Genomic DNA, 16,535 nt, shown 5'->3' with positions numbered 1-16,535 from the left:
CGGGGAGGGTAAATACTGGATGTAGTTATAATCCACGCTATTGCATGTCAGTTAGGTACATAAACTCAATGACCTTATCTAAATTATAGATCAACAAAGTGTACGAGTTAAGGACACAAACTGCTGATTATTAATACTTTCCTTGACAACCTAGCGAATTGCTGATCCTCTGATGTTCAATACTGCAGTACTTGCCATCATAAACTGAACCTGCAATCAATCATGATGTCTTCCAAGGAAGAGAATGTTCATACAGGTGTTATAATAACATTAAATAAGACAGTTATCCGGATCCGTTAACTCACCGATGACGACAAATTCTTGTTTGCATTTGTCAGTTTCCATTCAACGACCATAAAACGCACGCAGAGCTTATTTCTTGTTCACATGCATTTGTCAATCTCCATTTAGGGGCCACAAAACACACGGGGAGATTGTTTAATGTTCATATGCTTTTCGTTCATTTAGAGTAGGAACTTTCTTCTCTGTTTCTCCAATTCTATTACAAAGAGTTCCAAGCTGAGATGTTCAAAGATAGCTTTTGATATATTTTGGATCAGGCCTCGATTTAGGTTTGAGAAACTACCAACATGCTAAAAATACATGATTGTTTCCAAAAGATATTAAACATTTTACATAACTCAGAATAGAGAGTATCAATTTCAAAGGTTTGAGCCTGGATTTATTCTATGTAAAATAGGGTGTGTATGTGTGTATGCTTTAATAAATCACATTGCTGTAAATAAACGTAAAGGAAAAGAGGCACATTTGGAGTTTCTGAAGGATCTTATATGTTAAAGGTTTATGATCTCTCTCTCTCTCTTTCTCTCTCTCAATACAAAATAATGTTCATACATTATAAAGCTTCCAAACCAGATCTCCACCATGAGTGCAAAGATTTGTGCTTCTTGAAACCATCATTATTACCAGTGATAATGTAAAACGCCATTAAGGTACGATTCATAAGGAACGTAAACAAAACACTGGATATTGAATAGAGGCCAAAATGAAACTAATGACACTTGCAAACGAAAGGTTTGGGCAGAAAACAAATACACGAAACTAGTTTTCACAAAACGTATTACTACAAATGCATGGGGCCACTGGATTTCGTTTTGGAAATACAAAGTAGGTACATTGAATTATAAATAGAAATTAACACTTTTTACCAAGCAGACGGGAAAGCGCTTATCCCCTGATCCCAGAATATAGAATATTTCAATACGACAACCTAGCCCATTCTCTTTAAAATGATCAAAAGTCCACTCGCCTGAAACTTTGCTCAGCAAATCACCTGGGATAGGATTGCCATCAATTAAAAACGTGACATGAGCGACATATGCACAAAAAAAAAATGGACCAACCCTCTTCCACTCTTGTTACTCTGAATGACCAGTTTTCCAGTATGTGATACCACATCATGCGTTCTAAACCACCTATTTGCGATAAAAGAAGTATACGTACCTATTCCAAGCTGAATTTCAATGCGCTCTTCGATTCCTTACTGGAGTATAGTTTAACTATCTCTACCACCTAGACACGAATGTTATAATAGTGGAATACTAGCCCAGAACAGAGAGGCTAAAAATCGATTAAAATATATCAGACGTCATAGTTTTTTCTGCTAGTTGATACGCTGGTTCGTCATGTTTGACTTTGAAGGGTCACGTTCACACTCTCAACAAATACACGATAACTCTGACGTGTTACATATGTACTTATGGTATATATGTATATATTGGGGCCCCGAGTGGCCGAGTGGTCAAAAGCGCTCTCCGTTACGGATCACTGCCATCTCACCTCTGTCTGCGTGGGTTCGAGTCTCGGATTCAGCCAATGTGGGTATGTGAGAAAGCTTGCCAGTAGCTTCTCGTGGGTCGGTGGTTCTTTCCGGGGTTTTCCCGGGTTCTTCCTCCACCATTAATACTGGCTGCCATGTATAGCCTATCGTGTGCTGAAAAATGGCGTTAAACCCCACAACAACAACAACAACAACAATTTGTATATATTATGTGTCTGATACAGACAAAGCATATGATAGAGAGAAATGTAATACATTAAAATATGAAGGATGAAATAGAAATAATCACAATAAATCAACGAGTGTGCGACAGGAATATTATAAACTCGCGCTTAGCTAGAATTGTACTTTTAAATATCGGAAAAACACATGTAGAATATCTGACCGAAACCCCAAGATACATGCAGAAAATGCGACAGAAACACCAACATACATGTAGAATATGTAGAACAAAAGACCAAAGTACATGTAGAAAGTGTGGAAGAAACAAAAAGGTACACGCATAATATATGGAATAAAACCCACTAAGGTACATGTAGAATATGTGAAAGAAACAAAAAGTCATACATAGAATATGTGAAAGAAACACCAAAGTAATGTAGAATATGTGGGGAAAACTAAGGTACAGGTAGAACATGTGAAAGAAACACCAAGGTACATGTAAATTATGTGGAAGAAACACTATGGTAATACGTGGAAGGAACACCAAGGCATATGCAAAATATGTGGAAAAAAATTAACGTACATGTAGAATATGTGGAAAAAACACTAAGGTACACATAGAATATGTAGAAGAAACACCAAGGTGCATGTAAATTATGTGGAAGAAACACCAATGTTCATGTAGAATAAGTGAAAGAAACACTAAGGTACATGTACATTGTGTGGAAGAAACACTACGGTACACATATTATATGTAGAAGAAACAACAAGGTACATGTAAAATATGTGGATAAAACAAGGTACATGTAAATTGTGTGGAAGAAACACCAAGGTACATGTAGAATATGTAGAAACACTAAGATGTATGTATATTGTGTGGAAGAAACACCAAGGTACATGTAGAACATGTAGAGACACTAAGGTACATGTATATTGTGTGGAAGAAATACTAAGGTACTTGTAGAATATGTAAAAGAAACACCAAGGTACATGTATACTGTGTGGAAGAAACACCAAGTACATGCAGAATATGTATAAGAAATATTAAGATACAAATAGAATATGTGGAAGAAACACCAAGGTACATGTAGAATATTTTGAAGAAAAAACAAGGTACATTAAAGTTACATAGGTAGCCGATATAATCGGAACAAAAATTGTATTTGCTCTGGTCAAAATGTCACGTGACTGTTTTCTTTTCAGTGCAGGTTAGATGGATCATAAATTCTAAACAGACCACATGCTTCAATTCAGCGTTTTAAATTGCAGATTCTAATAAAAGGAAACATGCGAGACAAAGAATACTGGTGTATGGTACAGTTCGTCTGGTTTAGGAGCAATACTTTACCGTGTTAAACATTCCAATGAACAGTAAAACTGTCTTTGTTAGTTGTCTGCATTGACTCCATTATTTGGAATTATCCATCTTTATGCGGATCTAATTAAAAGATCGAACTTCTGCTTTAAGAAGACCAGAAATAAATCGATCTTGTTACATACATATGTGATATGGACTAGTCTGAAACAGTGTTACTCTTCTCATCAATGAAGCAAATTCGATATCGACTGCAAAAGTAAGATGCGGTAACTATACAGAGGTTGCCGTGGATTTTCAATTGCATATCTAATAAAATCCGACAGAAAATATTACAGGGGTTGCAGCTTTGCATATAATGTCTCCCTGTGTGTAAAACAGATATTGAATAGATCCAATCCGTTGATGATTACAAATGTATTATATGAAACAGATCTTCGAACAATCCTAATTTTCTATGTATGGCTCTCCACGTATCGATCATATCAAGTAATCTAAAGCAAGGGCAAAAGGCGAAGAGGAAATTCATAAGACAAAGGAAAATAATTTTAGCTCAGCTTTGAATGGTCATAGCACAAAAGATATGCAGGCCTATATCATATTTAATTCTAAATTATATTAATTCTGCTGTTTTCCTTATAATGTTACAGTATTCTTTCCAGAAAGCCTCTAAATTCCACGAGGCTTCTCAACATAGATAATAATTGTCTGGCATTTAAATCTTTCAAGGAAGACTTTAGTCTCTCAACTTGTACTCCCACTACATTAAATGCATCCATAAGACATATATTGCCATGTGTCAATAGATAATTATTATCTATGTCTTAAATATATAACGTATTCATTTTTAAAATGGTGGGATATATTTTCCTTGGATGGTCTTCCATTAACCACATTACTGTGAAATCTAATACGCATTTATGGATAGATTAAAAATATTTAAATTTGCCACCCACCCCTAAAACTATCCAATATTAAAATCGTAATCGTGTAATAGACCTAACCTGTCTCCGATTAAACAGTCATGCTGTTATGTTAGAAACTGGTATATACATGAATTTCATTAGGAAAAAAAGATTTGTTTCGTTTTGTTTTCATCAATTTGAGCATAAAACGCACTTCGTATAGTATGTGAAACCAATGCCATTATGAGGGAGATATTCTTCATATGTCATATGCTATATTTGCCTATCTTACATATACCTTTTATATACTTGTCTCCACGTATTAAAACGTTTTAGTATCCTTTAATAAGTCTACTCTTTCTTAACTTTTTCTTTACGGATTCTTTTTGTAGGATTTTATTTATCTGTCTACCTTAGTATTTAACCAATTAAATAAATGGTTTGCACTCCATTTTATGCAACTGTCTTTTATCCACCGTGTCATGGTCAATGAATTTGGATAACGCTGCTTACGATATAAAGTTTCTGATGACTCAATGAATTTTGATCACGCTGCTTACGATATAAAGTTTCTGATGACAGTTAAGTACGTGTAGTACAGACTATTGTTTTACATTCTATAAATACAGTCCTCACGTACAATGTTATTTTGTCGATGTGAGCATGCATTTCTTAAATACAGCTCATCATTTATGCCTCTGACGTCATTAGCCACTATTGACTATATACTTAAACGGCATCTTACCTCGATTCATGTTATCACGACAGCTACAAACATTTTGTTCCACTCCGTAATAATGTCCTTTAGAAAGTCATATGAATAACAGTTGACTTTGTCAATGAATTATCCATGAATAAATAATTACATAAGATTCAGTGTTTCAAGCTATAATTTTCACTTATTGGATGCTTTTTTCTCAGGGTGGCACATTGGCGGATGGTTGCACTGGAATGTGGGGGACGGAGAGGTGGGAGCAGAATTGCGTCTTTGCATAAAAATTCAAATCTCTTGGGCTTATCTAGCAGCATGGAAATACACCAAGCACAGATGTAATTTAAATCATTTGCTAGATTCGAAAATACAGCTGAGTAGATAAGAATTTAGATAATTGGATTTTTGATCGGGATTGAGATTCAGTTATAACAGATACAATATAAGTTTCTAAATCTTTTTGTCCTCAAATAACTGAGCGTTATACCATAGTGAAGTCTGGTCGTGAAAAGTCGATTCTTTACGACAAAAAGTAAACAAACTAAGAGATGCCTTTTGTTACCTTTCTGCATTTATTTGACAATCTGATAAAGAATATTCAGTCAAATTACAACGTGTTATTATCATTCAGCGTAATAATATTACCATACAATATTCTTTAGATATTGTTAAATAGGCTATTTAAATTATTAGATCGTATAAATTCTTCGCAATGAAATATGTAGCATAAGCATGCGTGAAGCACATCGAATAATTCAAAATTATTCAAGGAAGTTCAAATTTGTACCTATGAGGGTTTTTTTTAATGAGTACATTCAAGGAAGTTCAGATTTGTACCTATGAGGTTTTTTTTTAATGAGTACATCCGAATCTTGAAAATGTTTTTAAACACGTTATATATGGCTCTTTAAGAATTCGAATGCATAAAACCATAGGCGTATAGAAATATATCATTCAAAAATAGATGAGAATCATAACTAGAATACAATCTTATCAAATGTAATACATGCATTACATAAAACACTCTCTCTTTCTCTCGTACAAATATGCATATGTTTTGATAGTAATGCCGATAACAACACGAAAAAAGACCTACCCACCCCTCGCAAGATGACCATTCATACCTCCTCGTCTCGACTGACGCAATGCATTTACATAATGTAATCACACGTAAACATAAACTACATTTTACCAAATAGGAATAATCGTAAACCAGTCAACGCATGGACGCCCAAACTGGAACAATGACATAACAACGAGGTTAAAGATGCATTGTATTTGACGTAAAGCTCGCATAATGCAGTGAAACATTGTACAAACTTTCGTTTGTAAACGCAGTACATAAATTTATCATTGAAAATATTTAAATAAAGCAATTTCTACGGTTTTCCATCTCAACTCATCACGTTCAAGTTTGAACTGCCTATTCAAAGTCCATTCCATCACCCCCTTCCCTCATCTTCGAGAATTATTTACAGGTCATAGCGTAAATTCGTTAAATTTATGACGCCCCTTCTTGCTGTGACTGAATATCTTGAATTTGATCAGAAAGTTTTTAAAATGCCATTCTATTTAAATTATTTAAATGTTTTGTATATTTAATTTATACTCCCTCACGGTTCGGTAGGGGAGCGAGACACAAACGACAACCATCTCGCAGATAGTTACAGCAAGGGTAAATCACTTCAAAGTTTATTGAATCTGTACCAAGTGGTTGAGGAAGAGATAATGTAAACGTTCAGAAGCAAGATTTTCAGTCCTGATGGTACCCGAATTGGCGGGATAATAAGTTGATTAATTTCTGATGATGCGAATGTCATGTTATAGATGTGTTAATTCGATATGGCGATGATCCCGATATATCATGAAGAAAACTAATATGATATTTTGTCAATTTTCCAATATTTTTGAAAGATATAAAAAGTGAAATTCTTCTTGGTAAAATATCTAAAGTAGGTTTAAGTCGTCACAGAAAGGTCTAATATTACGTCTATTCCACTGACTGCATTATGTATTTTAACGTCATTTTTAAATTCCGATGGGAAGGGAAAGTCATTAAACTGCTTTTAATTAAATCAATATCTGACATATTGTGTAAATTACAAATCAATATACCGTTAATCGAACATAAAATGTCGAAAGTGACTAAGCTGATTCATAGTGTACCGAGATTGTGACCTCGTATCCTCCGATACCTCATGCTGCGAGATCGACCGTTAGGGGACAGGATGAATGAACGGATTATAAAAAAACAGATTTATTTACAAAAATAAAATTTAAAATGATGCATACAAATCTACTCTATCCTGAGATATTTCTGACACCCATCCACATAAAGTAACATAGAAAATATTGCACAAGCTACTGCTTTATTTACACATTCCTAGAACACAATGATTATACTTGGCTTATCCAATATCAGGCAATTATCCAGTGCACACAAATGTGTAAGATTATACGTGTAACAAATATAAACTAACACGACTTAATTTGTGAAATCAAGATGTTGGTATAACATACATGAAGTTACGGTATTATGTTATTCATAAATCAGAAATGAAATTACAATAGTATTCTGTTCGTATATCAGACATGAAATTACGGTTTTATGCTGTGTGTATATCAGATATGACATTATACAGTAATATGTTGTTCATATATCAGATAAGAACTTGCAACAGTATGTTGTTCATATGTCAGACATGAAATTACAGTAGTATGCTATTCATATGTCAGACATGAACTTAGTAGTATGCTGTTCATATGTCAGACATGAAATTAGTAGCATGCTGTTCATATGTCAGACATGAACTTAGTAGTATGCTGTTTATATGTCAGGCATTAACTTATTAGTATGCTGTTCATATGTCAGACATGAAATGACAGTAATATGCTGTTAATATGTCAGACATTAACTTAGTAGTATGCTGTTCATATGTCAGACATGAACTTATTAGTATGCTGTTCATATGTCAGACATGAAATTACGGTAGTATGCTGTATGTATATCATATATGAAATTATACAGTAGTATGCTGTCCATGTCAGACATGAACTTATTAGTATGCTGTTCATATATCAGACATGAACTTACAGTAGTATGATGTATGTATATCAGACATGAAATTACGGTTTTATGCTCTATGTATATCAGCTATGTAATTATACAGTAGCATGTTGTTCATATATCAGATAAGAACTTACAACAGTATGCTGTTCATATGTCAGACATGAATTTACAGTAGTATGATGTATGCAGACATGAAATTACGGTATTACGATGTTGAAATATCAGACGTGAAATTACAGTAGTATGCTGTATATGTAAATCATCAAAGCAAGGAATTATGCTATTCATATATCAGCCGTGAAATATAATTCTATTCATGCAACAGGTACGAAATTGCTGGATTATGTCATTCACTAACATACATGAATTTTGAGATTTTACCGACTAATAACGGACAGGAAAAATGCAATTGCGCAATTCACATGATATACATAATTGCACGTCAGTAGGTCAGTTATTCACGGAATGAATCCAAATACGTTACTCCTTATCATCTCCAAGGTCACACTTCCACGCAGAGTATGCTGTCAATACTCTCACCCATCATACTATACTGAGATTTACTACGTCTGAAATTACCTTCATACATGCAAACCACAAAACCACATTCATACGGTCAACAGTCTATTACCAGTTTTGCTTGACTAGACGCCCCAAAGAACATAAGCTCTACAGTTGAAAGACATGCAATGTCGTAATGAAGATTACATCCTGATAAGGTATCATTCATGTACCTATTGCAAAACATTCAAGTCTTATATACATGTATCACGGAGAAAACATGTATCACGGAGAAAACATATGCATTGAGGTAAGTGAGAGCATGAGCATGCGGCTAAAACTCGGTCAAATGAGTGAGTTAAACTAACATACGTCGTGACAGTGTTATATAATTCGAGCATACATAACAGGTAATGCTGTACGCGCAGTTACAAAGAGGGCAACAAAACCCTACCATATTTACATCAAAATTCAACGTAAATAATTCAAATTCGTTCACCTCAGTTTTGCTACCACAAAGTAGCTGCATCTATTAACGATCTCTTCACCTTCTGATGCATGTTAGGAAGATACTAAATGATATAGTTCGCCTTGTCGGTTATTCACTGATGACGACAAAAAATTGAACAGATATGTCAGTTTCCATCCAAATGGCCAATGAAGACCTAAAAATCGTATTTAATAGCCATATGAAAAGCTTCAAACTTTCTATTTGTACGAATTAAACAGACTAAATAATAAAACCGATAAAGCCTTATCTGTCTACTCAAATAGTTTCTGTCAGCAAATATCTATGGTAACACCAGTGATACAATTCCTTAGCCATTCTAATGATTTGTAACTTAATCTAAAATGTATTTCCTTTAAATCGATAAATATCAGACAAATTTAATAAGGAAAAATAATTTTAATGCAAATATTTGTTTATTTTCTTAAATATCCATGATTAACACAAAACGTTTTGTAACGGCAACAAAAAATAAATTTTGAACTTGAATAGTTCAAGAGTGTGAAAGGCTTTCTACATAAAGGAAATATTTATAGCACTTATTGGCCTATCTTTTTCTTAAAGCTCACAATACTTTTGAATTCTTTTTTGACATTTAACGTCGCGCTTTACCAATGAGTTCCCCCAAAAATGTATACCTGGGAATATCAGAAGTTCTGAAAATGTAGGATGAGATCGTTAAGTTTTGAAAATTTTAGAAAAATGGCTTACCTTTAAACCAATGTCTTAGAACGTTTTGATCTCAGTAAAAGCCTAATGGTTTTAGGTGAAGTACAAACTAATAAAAAAACCCATTGAATCTATATAGAAACAGATGTCCTGAAGTGTAATAGCAGCCATACTCAATTTCGAGGATGTGTGCAAGATTGGTGTTTGTTATCGCTATTACTAAGAAAAATGTGAAGTGCTACTGACGTAAATATCGCCACAGCGTTAAGCAGTAAACCAGATGGATGAAAAGCTAAATTCCTGGTAATTGCGCTTGGGAAGGACAAATCCCGGTAGAAAATCAATTTATCAAACTGCTTTTGAGATACCACAAATTTACCAGCAAATAACAGAACTTTACCAGTAAATAACACAAATTTACCAGTAAATACCACAGCTTTACCAGTAAATAACAGAACTTTAGATTTCGTATGCTCATGAAGTGTATTTATTTTATTTAACATTTTCCCGATTAAATTTGAACCTATAACTGTTCATGTGGTTGTCCACGTGCAAATATTAGACTGGGGAAACTATTTTACCATTCCTGTCGAAAAAGAAAAGAAAAAAGACAAATTATATCACAGTTTAATAGTAGTTCTTTGATGTGATTACAAAAAGCTTGACTGAAAAAATTGCAAACATTCTAGCAATTATGACTATGATATCAACAGTATGTTGTCGCTTGAGAAAGATTTATAGTAAACAGATAATATTTTTTACTGCACAAATTAAGTCAATTTTCTTATCCTAGTCACATATATCCAGCTATAACAAAGATTTCTTCGGCAGACCAGCACTGTAATCATGCAATGGCTGTTGGACAAGAAATCTAGGTTAGTATGATCCTTTCTGTCATTTAAGATTTATACTTTTGTTGGAAGCCTTGGTATCAATTGTGCAAAATGGAAAGGTTTTATGCCAATATGTCTTATGTGAAAGTTCGTGCGTGTGTCTGTGTGAGTTATTTAATGTCCCTTGTAATAAATATAGCGTGCAAGATTTTCATAAATACAAAAGTGCAAAAGCGCATGTGAGGAAAGCTGACTTGTATAAAATCGTGTAAAATTAGTATTATCAGCAGTTAGATGTACGTGTGCAACATCACCGCAAGAGAAAGGGAATTTATTAAATCCTTTTGGGGTATCTGGATAGAGTCACCATGGTGTAGACTAGTCATACATAAATCCCGGCCTATGTTTTGAACACCTGATTATCCCAATTTCTTAAACTTGGTACAATAGCTAAGGACTTAATGACGATTAATATAACGTTTGAAGGCTTGATTTTCCATTTAATCAAATTTGCTGACATAAAATATTATACACAACAAATGCTACGATTTCAATGTCTAAAGATCATAAAGCAAAATAAATAAATAAAATAAACGTAATAAAGTGAGTGTCCTCCAGCCTCTTCTAATGTGCTTGTAACCTGATGAGTACTACCTAATACAATATTTGCTAGCATTATTTAGTTCGCACAGGCCTCTATTTTGATTTTATCTACTTTTAATTAAGTATTCTGTTACATAAAGTGATAAATGTTTTTTGTTGTTGTTATCCTTCAGAACGATAAATCTATTTTACACAATGGGAAAAGTACACGAAGAAGGAAGCCTTCTATTCAACGTGCGATATTAGTTTTTGATGACATTTATCAACGTAATGTCTTACCCACTAAATGTCGCCCAGCAACTTAAGACTCTTATTGAATTCACTGTTTTTTATATTTAAATTTTATATTGAAAAATTGTTACTTAGTGTATTATGACGGGTTCTTTACTTCAATCTTTCTTGCATTGACAAGTACTGTTCCATTCTTTGTTACTTGAAAGAAATTTGTCTTAATTCAGCTAAAGATGCAATAAATTAAGCGTGCTGTTTACACCAATTTTCTCAGACTTAGCCAACAGCGAGAGAGAGAGAGAGAGAGAGAGAGAGAGAGAGAGAGAATTTCAAACAGGAAGCAAGTATCACTTAGGCAACCTCCAAAAACAGCCAAAAAGGACATAAACAAAACAACAACAAAAAAGACAACAAACAAATGATGCAATTCAGAAGTTGAAATTGGTAGGAATATCAGCGTAGGAAGTATGTGAGCTTAGGTAAGGAGGTTGAATGTACGAGACTTGATCTGATCAATGCAGTTATTTGGTTTAATGATTACATTTAGCAGACTATAAAAGGACCGTATCTACAAGCATTTCATTTTCGAACTGTTTATCTAGAGGGGCTGTAAATGTGTGATCTTTCTATCATGATACACTCATTTCTTGTAGCACACAGTTATAAATGATTGAGCATTCAATCTAAATTACACAACAAGTTTAATGTGAAGGCTTACTTGTTTTCATTTACTTGATAAGATACCAAAGCTTTCACCGATCTTTCCATTATATTGCCAGATTTAGCTTATAACGGTAATAAAATTCCTTTGAAGTTATATTTTTTAATGAGATCTTTTACGTTCACTTTTGAATAGGCAATTCAATGGTATGAAATTTCACCAATACAGCATTCTGGCGCACATGATGCGTCAAAAATTTCTCAGGTGAAGAACAAGACAAGGATTCATCTGTATAGATCCGACTGGCAAATCCATAACTTTGATACAAGTCCCGTTGCAGAACACTTCTCTTACATTGGCCAATATTTTAATGAGATTATCCTGACATGAATAACCAACAATCAGTCGTAAAACCAGAAAGGCAAATAATCAGAATTCTCAGATCAGTTGGCTTCAATACATCCTGTCTCTATCTTAATGTTTACATTTGTTTTGAAGGGTTAACATCTAGGGTGTTTATAATATTCTTGGTTTTTACACGTTTGCTTCTTTACTTTTGATTGGCCCTATATAGGTATTGGTGTCCTGAGGTGCTAACACACACACACACACACACACACACACACATGCATATATTTGTTTGGAAAGATTTACCTTCTTAAGTTATTGAACAGTTCGTGTTTTCTACATATTTGAAACTTTTCTTTTAATTGTCACCATATAAATATTATGATGCAAAGGTGTATACACACATAGCTTTTATCTTATTTTTAATTTTGGATGTACTTTAGAATCCCTGTTTCCTCTTCATGTGTAAATTTAATTAGAAGAATTCATATTCTTATGGATATTAAACATGTCTTGACTTTTACATTTGTTTTGGAACTTTACTTTTAATTGGCACCATCTATCCGTTATTGCTCTGAGGTGCCGATAAACGCTACATACATGTCATATCATTTTGAATTTTGGAAGTGCGTTATCTGAACTCCTTGGATTATGACCATGCGATACATTTTCGGTGGCCTTACATGGTCATGACTGTCATAACATGTTACGTTCGGGCAAGTCTGACACAAGAGAGGAGTCGTTTTGCAAAATTGAAATACCTGATCTGAAAAATGTAAGAGATCAAATGTAAGTGTAAAAGATCAAAGTACGTCGTTTTTCTCTTGATGTATAAGCATTTTATTCTTTGATTTTGGTTACAATGATTCAACAGTATGGAGATATATATATTATTTACGTTTTTGTGTTTGTAATTGTTATTTATTTGCATCGCCCCCCTTGAAAAAGTGATCCGTAGATCTCCACACCGCTTTGCCAGTTTCACAGACTTGCTACAGGGTGCTCTGTCATATTAATTCCACCATAACTTTTCCTTGATGAAAATGATATCTCAAAGATCCGGTGCATCTTAGAAAGATTGCATTAAGATCCTTTAATATTTGGCAATAATTAAATTGACTGATTTTAAAGTATGCAAAAAGGCATGACACTTTGTGATTGCAACAATCCGATACATAAAGAGTATAGCTCTGAGACACATACTGAATGAATGTTTGACGGGTTTCGAATAAAACTCATCCTTCATTACCTTGTGACGGGTAATGTTAAAATCATGGAGGAAAACAAATATAACCTATCTCTCTCTGTAGTCGCCGATGTCATACATTTTAAACAAGCTATGCAACTAGAATTTAAGTAAAGAAAGGGAAAAGAGAAGTTTCAACAATATTACACGCACAGATGTATATAAATGTAATTAAAAACGTTTTATAAAAATAACGCATAGGTAGTCACAATGTCATCAATGAGGGATCTAACCGAAAATGTTTGAGCCATCATGCCAATAGTTACCAGGGACATATCCGGTCCGCCAAGCTCATTATAGATTTTCACTTAAAAAATAACATGGGGTAAACATGTGAAATATTAATCAATAAAAGATCTCTTCTGTTTTTAGTATTTAAAATGTCATTTAAATGACAAATTTACGCGATGACAATTAAAACCGGAAAGCAATTGACAAGTTTGTTATCTTACTGAATCGTGCTTTTTTTGATTTCCGATACTTCAATAGATGCAATCTTTCACATAACCGATAACCCAGAAAAGTGCTCTTCATAGGACATAAACTACTGAATGACGTTTTACAAGCGCGGAATACGTTATGTTTCGATCTGTAATTCTCTGATAACAAGTAATTGTTTTTATATGTCTATCGCACGCTGTGTATGCTTATTTCCTGCTCCTTGTCGAAAGTTCCATTTCCTCTTTCACGATAAATCAACTTGTTAAATTACCAAATGGGAAACCATTGCAATGCTACCTACATAGTTGAAGTTTAAAGACAATATTTGCCAATGCTGAGGATAAATTACATGCCGGTGGAAGTCATTTGCATTCAATGGTAAAGCACTGTCTTCTAAATTGCTTAACCGATTGTATGAGTACCTTTGTGAACACATTTTAAAGATTTTTAATGGCTGTTTTGAGAATGCATTAGTTGATGATTCAGCAAAAATGTAGCTAAAGGATTCGTAAATTTGAAATGAAATATTTAAAAGCAATTCGTCGTCAACTACTAAACGATTGCTTTCTGACTGACAGCAAAGAAAATTTCATTTAGTTACCAAAATACATGTATCGCATGAATGCTATATTGAGCTTGCTTTACTTAGCTGGTGGCATCACCATATCGGAATGACGATTCGGTGGTGGGGCTCAAAATGAACACACGCTTACATTTTCTGTTTGGAATCTTGTGAACGAAATATTTTTGTTGATAAAGATATTCCACTTATAACTATTAACAAACAAACCAGTACTACCAAACTAACCCCAAGTTTTCTTGTGATTGCTTTAGACGGCTTTTGTTTACAGATTTATAATAAAGGCGTTAAATTTGTTCGTTTTCTGCATTAGCAACTCTTCGTCAGTTTTTATTAGATTTCATTTATCTAGTACTTATCCAATGAAACACCTAACATTCATATTTGATTTGATGATCTTAGCTAATGCAGGAAAAAGTCTGAATCATGACATGCAAGTTCGATTATTATTTTTATTTTAGAGCAGCAGAGAGGGTGAACAGACCAGTTTTTATAAGGTTCATTCTGGAAAACTAGAGCTTCTAAGAAAACGAAAATAAATAAATAAATAAATGAATAAATAAATAAATAAGTAAATAAAAAATAAATAAATAAATAAGTAAATACGCCTATAACGTGAAACCGAAGCCTCTAACTTTCCGAGAGTGAGCCTCTCCACCGGGTTAGTTGTTTTTGTTAATTTTTTTCGCATTAGTGTTTTTTAAAAAGGTACGCGCGCGAGTTTACTCACCGTGACACATATCCGTGGCTGCACTCTCGCTGCTGCTATCAATTAAAATAAAATTATATCCGCTGGAATCTCACACAGCCATATTAGGTCGAGAATGACTCAAAGCAAATAAGAAATATCTTCCGTTGAGAGATGCTGTTAAACAAAAACTATAAGCGCGTCAAGAATCCCAGGTTGAATTGGCAGAAGGTGCAGAACAATTGTTTAAACCTGTCACGACGGTTACTGAAAGAGTTGCAACAGCTACTGAAGGTCTACTTGTGCCTGTACAACAAACTGCTGCGCAAACTGAAAAAATAGCAGCGAGAACTAAGAAAACAAAAAAGATTTTACGAGAACTTCCAACTGAAATATCCGTCGCACAACTCCAACCCCAACCACAAAATGTTGTCGTTGACACTGTCTTGGATACAGATCTTGGTAAAGAAGAACATAAAATGGAAATTGGTTTTACGGAAAAATTTACTGATGGTGGTACACGAGAAATCAAAAGGCGCATGTTTAAAAATGATAAGGATGTAGCGGAGTTTGGTTTGTTTGCTGCTGCAAGTTATCAATCAAGACATAATTTTTAAAAACCTAAATATGTTAAAAATGTAAGTCGTAATACATGAATTGATTGGGTGTATAAAATAAACCGGGATATTAGTCGGATATCCAAACAAGACAATATTTATGACATTGTTTTAGGCGGAGTAGCATTGCATGATGAGATGCAACAGAAACAAAAAGAACGAAAACAGCGAAAACAGAAACGAGAACAACAGACACAAAAAAATAAAGCAAGGAGAGCGAAAACAGAAACAACACCAGCAAGATCCTTCCTATCAACTTTCTCCATCTCTGCAACAGACGGAAGAAGAAATGCATTATCCAGATAAAGAACAAGAATTTCATGATGTGCCTACCGATAGCAGTTTCACGGGAAGTGGTCTTATTGGTTGTCCTAATAATATTCTCGATGACGTGCAACGACTAGACTTTCTCATAGAGTAAAACGAACTGGAAATAATTTTCCGGAAATAATTTATGAAGCAGCTGATATTTGTCGACGATTATTTCAAGGCGGTATTATGGATATTAATGTTCATCGGGAACTCATTGATGAAATCGCGGACGGTTACCACAGCGATTAAACGAATAAATAACAAATAAGATAATCATACAGAACAACAGTCACCGCAGACCCGTGATTGTCAGAATAGTAAACGCACGATTA

At 34.0% G+C, this 16,535-nt stretch overlaps 1 protein-coding gene across 3 annotated transcripts in view; it reads right to left on the bottom strand.

Moving 5' to 3' along the window:
• Positions 1-1,585, bottom strand: part of LOC149795505 (uncharacterized) — an 87,645-nt gene extending 86,060 nt beyond the window's left edge. For 2 of the 3 annotated variants that reach the window (XR_016422123.1, XM_089964103.1), the window contains exon 1: positions 1,465-1,585. The gene's annotated coding sequence lies outside the window, so the exon portion shown is untranslated. The remainder of the gene's footprint in view (positions 1-1,464) is intronic. The other variant, XM_089964104.1, reaches the window with a different exon arrangement.
• Positions 1,586-16,535: the final 14,950 nt, after the last annotated feature.

This window comes from Sinohyriopsis cumingii, chromosome 7 (assembly GCF_028554795.1).
Source record: "Sinohyriopsis cumingii isolate HCF-2022 chromosome 7, ASM2855479v2, whole genome shotgun sequence".
NCBI classification, from domain to species: domain Eukaryota; kingdom Metazoa; phylum Mollusca; class Bivalvia; order Unionida; family Unionidae; genus Sinohyriopsis; species Sinohyriopsis cumingii.
The sequence above is the reverse complement of the archived record's forward strand: the minus strand, read 5'-3'. Positions and strand labels throughout refer to the sequence as shown.